This window comes from Lissotriton vulgaris, chromosome 1_1 (genome assembly GCF_964263255.1).
Source record: "Lissotriton vulgaris chromosome 1_1, aLisVul1.2, whole genome shotgun sequence".
Classification (NCBI taxonomy): Eukaryota; Metazoa; Chordata; class Amphibia; order Caudata; family Salamandridae; genus Lissotriton; species Lissotriton vulgaris.
Genome location: NC_141685.1, coordinates 231,282,941 through 231,296,155, shown reverse-complemented (window position 1 = coordinate 231,296,155; position 13,215 = coordinate 231,282,941). Strand labels below are relative to the sequence as shown.

The window sequence follows — 13,215 nt, the reverse complement described above, 5'->3', positions numbered from 1 at the left end:
CCAGGGGTCACTACTAACCAAAAGCAGTCATTCTACTTGTAAATCGTGCCAATCGAGTGGAACAGCGGCCTAGGATTCACCACTGCTTCATCTCATTTTCCAACAGATTGTAGACGTAAATTGGTTTTGATGGTACGCCTGTGCATGCTGAAATATTCAGAGCATATTCTGAATTTCAGTTAACACATCAGTAAGCATTTTGGCCATCAGTGAATTCAACCTTTTTTCTCAATCGGAATAGGCAAGGATAATGACAGATATATTTTACAATGTTAGAAAGTACATCATTTTATTTAATTGTGTGAATAAAAGGAATCTCCTCCCCGTCGGGGAATTGAACCCCGGTCTCCCGCGTGACTGGCGGGGATACTGACCACTATACTAACGAGGACTTATTGGCTTCAGTTAAACAGTGCTCATCTCCCTGGGGTTAAGGCATGCCCTCGATCAATTCTCAGTATTGTAATAGGCAGAATTGCTGCTTTTGGTTAGGACAAGTAATCTTTTTTCCTAAATTATTACAATACAGAAATTCCTAGCCAAAAACAATTAGTTTTATGAAGAAATTATTTCATTGAAATAAATATCTATCGATCTGTCTATCTAGCTATCTTTCTATTCATCAATATATATATTTATATATATATATATATATATATAATCAGCTCACTTTACCATTTGCAGCTTATAACTATTAGCCACCAGGGGTCACTACTAACCAAAAGCAGTCATTCTACTTGTAAATCGTGCCAATCGAGTGGAACAGCGGCCTAGGATTCACCACTGCTTCATCTCATTTTCCAACAGATTGTAGACGTAAATTGGTTTTGATGGTACGCCTGTGCATGCTGAAATATTCAGAGCATATTCTGAATTTCAGTTAACACATCAGTAAGCATTTTGGCCATCAGTGAATTCAACCTTTTTTCTCAATCGGAATAGGCAAGGATAATGACAGATATATTTTACAATGTTAGAAAGTACATCATTTTATTTAATTGTGTGAATAAAAGGAATCTCCTCCCCGTCGGGGAATTGAACCCCGGTCTCCCGCGTGACTGGCGGGGATACTGACCACTATACTAACGAGGACTTATTGGCTTCAGTTAAACAGTGCTCATCTCCCTGGGGTTAAGGCATGCCCTCGATCAATTCTCAGTATTGTAATAGGCAGAATTGCTGCTTTTAGTTAGGACAAGTAATCTTTTTTCCTAAATTATTACAATACAGAAATTCCTAGCCAAAAACAATTAGTTTTATGAAGAAATTATTTCATTGAAATAAATATCTATCGATCTGTCTATCTAGCTATCTTTCTATTCATCAATATATATATTTATATATATATATATATATATAATCAGCTCACTTTACCATTTGCAGCTTATAACTATTAGCCACCAGGGGTCACTACTAACCAAAAGCAGTCATTCTACTTGTAAATCGTGCCAATCGAGTGGAACAGCGGCCTAGGATTCACCACTGCTTCATCTCATTTTCCAACAGATTGTAGACGTAAATTGGTTTTGATGGTACGCCTGTGCATGCTGAAATATTCAGAGCATATTCTGAATTTCAGTTAACACATCAGTAAGCATTTTGGCCATCAGTGAATTCAACCTTTTTTCTCAATCGGAATAGGCAAGGATAATGACAGATATATTTTACAATGTTAGAAAGTACATCATTTTATTTAATTGTGTGAATAAAAGGAATCTCCTCCCCGTCGGGGAATTGAACCCCGGTCTCCCGCGTGACAGGCGGGGATACTGACCACTATACTAACGAGGACTTATTGGCTTCAGTTAAACAGTGCTCATCTCCCTGGGGTTAAGGCATGCCCTCGATCAATTCTCAGTATTGTAATAGGCAGAATTGCTGCTTTTGGTTAGGACAAGTAATCTTTTTTCCTAAATTATTACAATACAGAAATTCCTAGCCAAAAACAATTAGTTTTATGAAGAAATTATTTCATTGAAATAAATATCTATCGATCTGTCTATCTAGCTATCTTTCTATTCATCAAGACATATATTTATATATATATATATATATATATAATCAGCTCACTTTACCATTTGCAGCTTATAACTATTAGCCACCAGGGGTCACTACTAACCAAAAGCAGTCATTCTACTTGTAAATCGTGCCAATCGAGTGGAACAGCGGCCTAGGATTCACCACTGCTTCATCTCATTTTCCAACAGATTGTAGACGTAAATTGGTTTTGATGGTACGCCTGTGCATGCTGAAATATTCAGAGCATATTCTGAATTTCAGTTAACACATCAGTAAGCATTTTGGCCATCAGTGAATTCAACCTTTTTTCTCAATCGGAATAGGCAAGGATAATGACAGATATATTTTACAATGTTAGAAAGTACATCATTTTATTTAATTGTGTGAATAAAAGGAATCTCCTCCCCGTCGGGGAATTGAACCCCGGTCTCCCGCGTGACTGGCGGGGATACTGACCACTATACTAACGAGGACTTATTGGCTTCAGTTAAACAGTGCTCATCTCCCTGGGGTTAAGGCATGCCCTCGATCAATTCTCAGTATTGTAATAGGCAGAATTGCTGCTTTTGGTTAGGACAAGTAATCTTTTTTCCTAAATTATTACAATACAGAAATTCCTAGCCAAAAACAATTAGTTTTATGAAGAAATTATTTCATTGAAATAAATATCTATCGATCTGTCTATCTAGCTATCTTTCTATTCATCAATATATATATTTATATATATATATATATATATAATCAGCTCACTTTACCATTTGCAGCTTATAACTATTAGCCACCAGGGGTCACTACTAACCAAAAGCAGTCATTCTACTTGTAAATCGTGCCAATCGAGTGGAACAGCGGCCTAGGATTCACCACTGCTTCATCTCATTTTCCAACAGATTGTAGACGTAAATTGGTTTTGATGGTACGCCTGTGCATGCTGAAATATTCAGAGCATATTCTGAATTTCAGTTAACACATCAGTAAGCATTTTGGCCATCAGTGAATTCAACCTTTTTTCTCAATCGGAATAGGCAAGGATAATGACAGATATATTTTACAATGTTAGAAAGTACATCATTTTATTTAATTGTGTGAATAAAAGGAATCTCCTCCCCGTCGGGGAATTGAACCCCGGTCTCCCGCGTGACTGGCGGGGATACTGACCACTATACTAACGAGGACTTATTGGCTTCAGTTAAACAGTGCTCATCTCCCTGGGGTTAAGGCATGCCCTCGATCAATTCTCAGTATTGTAATAGGCAGAATTGCTGCTTTTAGTTAGGACAAGTAATCTTTTTTCCTAAATTATTACAATACAGAAATTCCTAGCCAAAAACAATTAGTTTTATGAAGAAATTATTTCATTGAAATAAATATCTATCGATCTGTCTATCTAGCTATCTTTCTATTCATCAATATATATATTTATATATATATATATATATATAATCAGCTCACTTTACCATTTGCAGCTTATAACTATTAGCCACCAGGGGTCACTACTAACCAAAAGCAGTCATTCTACTTGTAAATCGTGCCAATCGAGTGGAACAGCGGCCTAGGATTCACCACTGCTTCATCTCATTTTCCAACAGATTGTAGACGTAAATTGGTTTTGATGGTACGCCTGTGCATGCTGAAATATTCAGAGCATATTCTGAATTTCAGTTAACACATCAGTAAGCATTTTGGCCATCAGTGAATTCAACCTTTTTTCTCAATCGGAATAGGCAAGGATAATGACAGATATATTTTACAATGTTAGAAAGTACATCATTTTATTTAATTGTGTGAATAAAAGGAATCTCCTCCCCGTCGGGGAATTGAACCCCGGTCTCCCGCGTGACTGGCGGGGATACTGACCACTATACTAACGAGGACTTATTGGCTTCAGTTAAACAGTGCTCATCTCCCTGGGGTTAAGGCATGCCCTCGATCAATTCTCAGTATTGTAATAGGCAGAATTGCTGCTTTTGGTTAGGACAAGTAATCTTTTTTCCTAAATTATTACAATACAGAAATTCCTAGCCAAAAACAATTAGTTTTATGAAGAAATTATTTCATTGAAATAAATATCTATCGATCTGTCTATCTAGCTATCTTTCTATTCATCAATATATATATTTATATATATATATATATATAATCAGCTCACTTTACCATTTGCAGCTTATAACTATTAGCCACCAGGGGTCACTACTAACCAAAAGCAGTCATTCTACTTGTAAATCGTGCCAATCGAGTGGAACAGCGGCCTAGGATTCACCACTGCTTCATCTCATTTTCCAACAGATTGTAGACGTAAATTGGTTTTGATGGTACGCCTGTGCATGCTGAAATATTCAGAGCATATTCTGAATTTCAGTTAACACATCAGTAAGCATTTTGGCCATCAGTGAATTCAACCTTTTTTCTCAATCGGAATAGGCAAGGATAATGACAGATATATTTTACAATGTTAGAAAGTACATCATTTTATTTAATTGTGTGAATAAAAGGAATCTCCTCCCCGTCGGGGAATTGAACCCCGGTCTCCCGCGTGACTGGCGGGGATACTGACCACTATACTAACGAGGACTTATTGGCTTCAGTTAAACAGTGCTCATCTCCCTGGGGTTAAGGCATGCCCTCGATCAATTCTCAGTATTGTAATAGGCAGAATTGCTGCTTTTGGTTAGGACAAGTAATCTTTTTTCCTAAATTATTACAATACAGAAATTCCTAGCCAAAAACAATTAGTTTTATGAAGAAATTATTTCATTGAAATAAATATCTATCGATCTGTCTATCTAGCTATCTTTCTATTCATCAATATATATATTTATATATATATATAATCAGCTCACTTTACCATTTGCAGCTTATAACTATTAGCCACCAGGGGTCACTACTAACCAAAAGCAGTCATTCTACTTGTAAATCGTGCCAATCGAGTGGAACAGCGGCCTAGGATTCACCACTGCTTCATCTCATTTTCCAACAGATTGTAGACGTAAATTGGTTTTGATGGTACGCCTGTGCATGCTGAAATATTCAGAGCATATTCTGAATTTCAGTTAACACATCAGTAAGCATTTTGGCCATCAGTGAATTCAACCTTTTTTCTCAATCGGAATAGGCAAGGATAATGACAGATATATTTTACAATGTTAGAAAGTACATCATTTTATTTAATTGTGTGAATAAAAGGAATCTCCTCCCCGTCGGGGAATTGAACCCCGGTCTCCCGCGTGACAGGCGGGGATACTGACCACTATACTAACGAGGACTTATTGGCTTCAGTTAAACAGTGCTCATCTCCCTGGGGTTAAGGCATGCCCTCGATCAATTCTCAGTATTGTAATAGGCAGAATTGCTGCTTTTGGTTAGGACAAGTAATCTTTTTTCCTAAATTATTACAATACAGAAATTCCTAGCCAAAAACAATTAGTTTTATGAAGAAATTATTTCATTGAAATAAATATCTATCGATCTGTCTATCTAGCTATCTTTCTATTCATCAATATATATATTTATATATATATATATATATATAATCAGCTCACTTTACCATTTGCAGCTTATAACTATTAGCCACCAGGGGTCACTACTAACCAAAAGCAGTCATTCTACTTGTAAATCGTGCCAATCGAGTGGAACAGCGGCCTAGGATTCACCACTGCTTCATCTCATTTTCCAACAGATTGTAGACGTAAATTGGTTTTGATGGTACGCCTGTGCATGCTGAAATATTCAGAGCATATTCTGAATTTCAGTTAACACATCAGTAAGCATTTTGGCCATCAGTGAATTCAACCTTTTTTCTCAATCGGAATAGGCAAGGATAATGACAGATATATTTTACAATGTTAGAAAGTACATCATTTTATTTAATTGTGTGAATAAAAGGAATCTCCTCCCCGTCGGGGAATTGAACCCCGGTCTCCCGCGTGACTGGCGGGGATACTGACCACTATACTAACGAGGACTTATTGGCTTCAGTTAAACAGTGCTCATCTCCCTGGGGTTAAGGCATGCCCTCGATCAATTCTCAGTATTGTAATAGGCAGAATTGCTGCTTTTGGTTAGGACAAGTAATCTTTTTTCCTAAATTATTACAATACAGAAATTCCTAGCCAAAAACAATTAGTTTTATGAAGAAATTATTTCATTGAAATAAATATCTATCGATCTGTCTATCTAGCTATCTTTCTATTCATCAATATATATATTTATATATATATATATATATATATAATCAGCTCACTTTACCATTTGCAGCTTATAACTATTAGCCACCAGGGGTCACTACTAACCAAAAGCAGTCATTCTACTTGTAAATCGTGCCAATCGAGTGGAACAGCGGCCTAGGATTCACCACTGCTTCATCTCATTTTCCAACAGATTGTAGACGTAAATTGGTTTTGATGGTACGCCTGTGCATGCTGAAATATTCAGAGCATATTCTGAATTTCAGTTAACACATCAGTAAGCATTTTGGCCATCAGTGAATTCAACCTTTTTTCTCAATCGGAATAGGCAAGGATAATGACAGATATATTTTACAATGTTAGAAAGTACATCATTTTATTTAATTGTGTGAATAAAAGGAATCTCCTCCCCGTCGGGGAATTGAACCCCGGTCTCCCGCGTGACTGGCGGGGATACTGACCACTATACTAACGAGGACTTATTGGCTTCAGTTAAACAGTGCTCATCTCCCTGGGGTTAAGGCATGCCCTCGATCAATTCTCAGTATTGTAATAGGCAGAATTGCTGCTTTTAGTTAGGACAAGTAATCTTTTTTCCTAAATTATTACAATACAGAAATTCCTAGCCAAAAACAATTAGTTTTATGAAGAAATTATTTCATTGAAATAAATATCTATCGATCTGTCTATCTAGCTATCTTTCTATTCATCAATATATATATTTATATATATATATATATATATAATCAGCTCACTTTACCATTTGCAGCTTATAACTATTAGCCACCAGGGGTCACTACTAACCAAAAGCAGTCATTCTACTTGTAAATCGTGCCAATCGAGTGGAACAGCGGCCTAGGATTCACCACTGCTTCATCTCATTTTTCCAACAGATTGTAGACGTAAATTGGTTTTGATGGTACGCCTGTGCATGCTGAAATATTCAGAGCATATTCTGAATTTCAGTTAACACATCAGTAAGCATTTTGGCCATCAGTGAATTCAACCTTTTTTCTCAATCGGAATAGGCAAGGATAATGACAGATATATTTTACAATGTTAGAAAGTACATCATTTTATTTAATTGTGTGAATAAAAGGAATCTCCTCCCCGTCGGGGAATTGAACCCCGGTCTCCCGCGTGACAGGCGGGGATACTGACCACTATACTAACGAGGACTTATTGGCTTCAGTTAAACAGTGCTCATCTCCCTGGGGTTAAGGCATGCCCTCGATCAATTCTCAGTATTGTAATAGGCAGAATTGCTGCTTTTGGTTAGGACAAGTAATCTTTTTTCCTAAATTATTACAATACAGAAATTCCTAGCCAAAAACAATTAGTTTTATGAAGAAATTATTTCATTGAAATAAATATCTATCGATCTGTCTATCTAGCTATCTTTCTATTCATCAAGACATATATTTATATATATATATATATATATAATCAGCTCACTTTACCATTTGCAGCTTATAACTATTAGCCACCAGGGGTCACTACTAACCAAAAGCAGTCATTCTACTTGTAAATCGTGCCAATCGAGTGGAACAGCGGCCTAGGATTCACCACTGCTTCATCTCATTTTCCAACAGATTGTAGACGTAAATTGGTTTTGATGGTACGCCTGTGCATGCTGAAATATTCAGAGCATATTCTGAATTTCAGTTAACACATCAGTAAGCATTTTGGCCATCAGTGAATTCAACCTTTTTTCTCAATCGGAATAGGCAAGGATAATGACAGATATATTTTACAATGTTAGAAAGTACATCATTTTATTTAATTGTGTGAATAAAAGGAATCTCCTCCCCGTCGGGGAATTGAACCCCGGTCTCCCGCGTGACTGGCGGGGATACTGACCACTATACTAACGAGGACTTATTGGCTTCAGTTAAACAGTGCTCATCTCCCTGGGGTTAAGGCATGCCCTCGATCAATTCTCAGTATTGTAATAGGCAGAATTGCTGCTTTTGGTTAGGACAAGTAATCTTTTTTCCTAAATTATTACAATACAGAAATTCCTAGCCAAAAACAATTAGTTTTATGAAGAAATTATTTCATTGAAATAAATATCTATCGATCTGTCTATCTAGCTATCTTTCTATTCATCAATATATATATTTATATATATATATATATATATAATCAGCTCACTTTACCATTTGCAGCTTATAACTATTAGCCACCAGGGGTCACTACTAACCAAAAGCAGTCATTCTACTTGTAAATCGTGCCAATCGAGTGGAACAGCGGCCTAGGATTCACCACTGCTTCATCTCATTTTCCAACAGATTGTAGACGTAAATTGGTTTTGATGGTACGCCTGTGCATGCTGAAATATTCAGAGCATATTCTGAATTTCAGTTAACACATCAGTAAGCATTTTGGCCATCAGTGAATTCAACCTTTTTTCTCAATCGGAATAGGCAAGGATAATGACAGATATATTTTACAATGTTAGAAAGTACATCATTTTATTTAATTGTGTGAATAAAAGGAATCTCCTCCCCGTCGGGGAATTGAACCCCGGTCTCCCGCGTGACTGGCGGGGATACTGACCACTATACTAACGAGGACTTATTGGCTTCAGTTAAACAGTGCTCATCTCCCTGGGGTTAAGGCATGCCCTCGATCAATTCTCAGTATTGTAATAGGCAGAATTGCTGCTTTTAGTTAGGACAAGTAATCTTTTTTCCTAAATTATTACAATACAGAAATTCCTAGCCAAAAACAATTAGTTTTATGAAGAAATTATTTCATTGAAATAAATATCTATCGATCTGTCTATCTAGCTATCTTTCTATTCATCAATATATATATTTATATATATATATATATATATAATCAGCTCACTTTACCATTTGCAGCTTATAACTATTAGCCACCAGGGGTCACTACTAACCAAAAGCAGTCATTCTACTTGTAAATCGTGCCAATCGAGTGGAACAGCGGCCTAGGATTCACCACTGCTTCATCTCATTTTCCAACAGATTGTAGACGTAAATTGGTTTTGATGGTACGCCTGTGCATGCTGAAATATTCAGAGCATATTCTGAATTTCAGTTAACACATCAGTAAGCATTTTGGCCATCAGTGAATTCAACCTTTTTTCTCAATCGGAATAGGCAAGGATAATGACAGATATATTTTACAATGTTAGAAAGTACATCATTTTATTTAATTGTGTGAATAAAAGGAATCTCCTCCCCGTCGGGGAATTGAACCCCGGTCTCCCGCGTGACTGGCGGGGATACTGACCACTATACTAACGAGGACTTATTGGCTTCAGTTAAACAGTGCTCATCTCCCTGGGGTTAAGGCATGCCCTCGATCAATTCTCAGTATTGTAATAGGCAGAATTGCTGCTTTTGGTTAGGACAAGTAATCTTTTTTCCTAAATTATTACAATACAGAAATTCCTAGCCAAAAACAATTAGTTTTATGAAGAAATTATTTCATTGAAATAAATATCTATCGATCTGTCTATCTAGCTATCTTTCTATTCATCAATATATATATTTTTATATATATATATATATATAATCAGCTCACTTTACCATTTGCAGCTTATAACTATTAGCCACCAGGGGTCACTACTAACCAAAAGCAGTCATTCTACTTGTAAATCGTGCCAATCGAGTGGAACAGCGGCCTAGGATTCACCACTGCTTCATCTCATTTTCCAACAGATTGTAGACGTAAATTGGTTTTGATGGTACGCCTGTGCATGCTGAAATATTCAGAGCATATTCTGAATTTCAGTTAACACATCAGTAAGCATTTTGGCCATCAGTGAATTCAACCTTTTTTCTCAATCGGAATAGGCAAGGATAATGACAGATATATTTTACAATGTTAGAAAGTACATCATTTTATTTAATTGTGTGAATAAAAGGAATCTCCTCCCCGTCGGGGAATTGAACACCGGTCTCCCGCGTGACAGGCGGGGATACTGACCACTATACTAACGAGGACTTATTGGCTTCAGTTAAACAGTGCTCATCTCCCTGGGGTTAAGGCATGCCCTCGATCAATTCTCAGTATTGTAATAGGCAGAATTGCTGCTTTTGGTTAGGACAAGTAATCTTTTTTCCTAAATTATTACAATACAGAAATTCCTAGCCAAAAACAATTAGTTTTATGAAGAAATTATTTCATTGAAATAAATATCTATTGATCTGTCTATCTAGCTATCTTTCTATTCATCAATATATATATATATAATCAGCTCACTTTACCATTTGCAGCTTATAACTATTAGCCACCAGGGGTCACTACTAACCAAAAGCAGTCATTCTACTTGTAAATCGTGCCAATCGAGTGGAACAGCGGCCTAGGATTCACCACTGCTTCATCTCATTTTCCAACAGATTGTAGACGTAAATTGGTTTTGATGGTACGCCTGTGCATGCTGAAATATTCAGAGCATATTCTGAATTTCAGTTAACACATCAGTAAGCATTTTGGCCATCAGTGAATTCAACCTTTTTTCTCAATCGGAATAGGCAAGGATAATGACAGATATATTTTACAATGTTAGAAAGTACATCATTTTATTTAATTGTGTGAATAAAAGGAATCTCCTCCCCGTCGGGGAATTGAACCCCGGTCTCCCGCGTGACAGGCGGGGATACTGACCACTATACTAACGAGGACTTATTGGCTTCAGTTAAACAGTGCTCACCTCCCTGGGGTTAAGGCATGCCCTCGATCAATTCTCAGTATTGTAATAGGCAGAATTGCTGCTTTTGGTTAGGACAAGTAATCTTTTTTCCTAAATTATTACAATACAGAAATTCCTAGCCAAAAACAATTAGTTTTATGAAGAAATTATTTCATTGAAATAAATATCTATCGATCTGTCTATCTAGCTATCTTTCTATTCATCAATATATATATTTATATATATATATATATATATATATATATAATCAGCTCACTTTACCATATGGCTGAGATACCCGCCACCCCCTCTCAACACAATCCCCAAAAGGAGGGAAACCGGAAACAGTTCTCAAAGTTTTTGGATGTGGGATGGAGTGACCATCCCGGCCGTATTTATTAAAACAAAATTAAAACATTAAACGTTTTCATGTTATGTACAATTTCATTATCACATTACGATGTTTGGCTAACCTTAACATAATCTCTAATACAGAGGTTCTCCTAGCCGAACTAGCATCCTACAAAACATTCTCTAAGAACACTGAAATTGTACATCCTAACGTTTAAGGGCCAACGGCAAGGTCATAACCGGTGTCAAGATCCCTAACCAGACTTACCCCTCCCACTTGGGAGGGGCGACAGCACAGAGGCTTACCTCAAGTGCAACTACTAACAATTTCCCTTGACTTGACGGGGGCCCTTAAGACTCGACGCCATTTAAAGGTCGTTCGAACACTTGTGTGTGGTATCTAGAAGGTATCGTTGACCTCTCCCCACCCCACACAACTTACCGCATCTGCCGTCGCAGATGACCCTGGCCCCGGGAAATTCCCCAGGAGGGGGCTGTAACCCCTCCTACAAAGGAAGGGGCCTTGACCGCCTTTCCTTTACTTCCGGCGACCCGCCCTTAGACGGGACCGCCTCCCCACTGAGGGGCCAATGGCCACCTCTCCCGAGCGCTCCCATCCGTGTTGGGTGACGCCCACTCATAGGGATCTACCAATTAGTGCTCACCGATCATGACCTTACCGCCTACCAAAAATAAATACGACAATTCTGAAACCTATGAAAACATTGGTCACTACGACCGAAAGAGCCTGCTAGAAATGCAACACTACATCAACTCATTTTAATCGTAACAACCTAGACTGTATTCACCATACTTTATTATGATTAACCACAAACTGATACTGTCACAGCCTGTAAACGAAATGGAAAAACCAACTTATAACTTCACTTTATTGCACAACAACTTGCTGTCCTCAGGGGCTGGTGGGTGGGTCAAAATTGGCTCTTCGTTCCGTCCCGAGCTCACGTGTAGCGAGGGGGTGCAGCTTCGGAGCACAAGAACAAGAGGACGTCTTCTGGTCTTGCGCCTTCTTTTATCCGTCTTCAGGGTGGGCGAAAAACCCGCCCCTGCCCGCCCCGAGGGCGTGGCCGGCTGCGTCGGTGTCTAGGCCAGCCCATTCTAGGGCGGGAAAAAGCGCGCCCCGGCTACGCCGCTTCGGGCATACCAGCCGAGACGCGCCTCCCGCCCAAAAATGGCTTCCCGGGGGGATCGAGGCACTCAGCCATACGTTCGGGGGGACCGAGTGGTCGCCCCTTTCCATATGGCTGAGATACCCGCCACCCCCTCTCAACACAATCCCCAAAAGGAGGGAAACCGGAAACAGTTCTCAAAGTTTTTGGATGTGGGATGGAGTGACCATCCCGGCCGTATTTATTAAAACAAAATTAAAACATTAAACGTTTTCATGTTATGTACAATTTCATTATCACATTACGATGTTTGGCTAACCTTAACATAATCTCTAATACAGAGGTTCTCCTAGCCGAACTAGCATCCTACAAAACATTCTCTAAGAACACTGAAATTGTACATCCTAACGTTTAAGGGCCAACGGCAAGGTCATAACCGGTGTCAAGATCCCTAACCAGACTTACCCCTCCCACTTGGGAGGGGCGACAGCACAGAGGCTTACCTCAAGTGCAACTACTAACAATTTCCCTTGACTTGACGGGGGCCCTTAAGACTCGACGCCATTTAAAGGTCGTTCGAACACTTGTGTGTGGTATCTAGAAGGTATCGTTGACCTCTCCCCACCCCACACAACTTACCGCATCTGCCGTCGCAGATGACCCTGGCCCCGGGAAATTCCCCAGGAGGGGGCTGTAACCCCTCCTACAAAGGAAGGGGCCTTGACCGCCTTTCCTTTACTTCCGGCGACCCGCCCTTAGACGGGACCGCCTCCCCACTGAGGGGCCAATGGCCACCTCTCCCGAGCGCTCCCATCCGTGTTGGGTGACGCCCACTCATAGGGATCTACCAATTAGTGCTCACCGATCATGA

General features: G+C 38.8%; 4 non-coding genes across 4 annotated transcripts; all 4 read right to left on the bottom strand.

Moving 5' to 3' along the window:
- Positions 1–1,719: 1,719 nt before the first annotated feature.
- On the bottom strand, positions 1,720–1,791 carry TRNAD-GUC (transfer RNA aspartic acid (anticodon GUC)). Its single transcript has one exon. It is a non-coding gene; the product is annotated as a tRNA-Asp (tRNA).
- A 3,415-nt stretch (positions 1,792–5,206) lies between these two features.
- Positions 5,207–5,278, bottom strand: TRNAD-GUC (transfer RNA aspartic acid (anticodon GUC)). The gene has a single exon. It is a non-coding gene; the product is annotated as a tRNA-Asp (tRNA).
- A 2,028-nt stretch (positions 5,279–7,306) lies between these two features.
- On the bottom strand, positions 7,307–7,378 carry TRNAD-GUC (transfer RNA aspartic acid (anticodon GUC)). Its single transcript has one exon. It is a non-coding gene; the product is annotated as a tRNA-Asp (tRNA).
- A 3,405-nt stretch (positions 7,379–10,783) lies between these two features.
- On the bottom strand, positions 10,784–10,855 carry TRNAD-GUC (transfer RNA aspartic acid (anticodon GUC)). The gene has a single exon. It is a non-coding gene; the product is annotated as a tRNA-Asp (tRNA).
- Between the last annotated feature and the right edge of the window lie 2,360 nt (positions 10,856–13,215).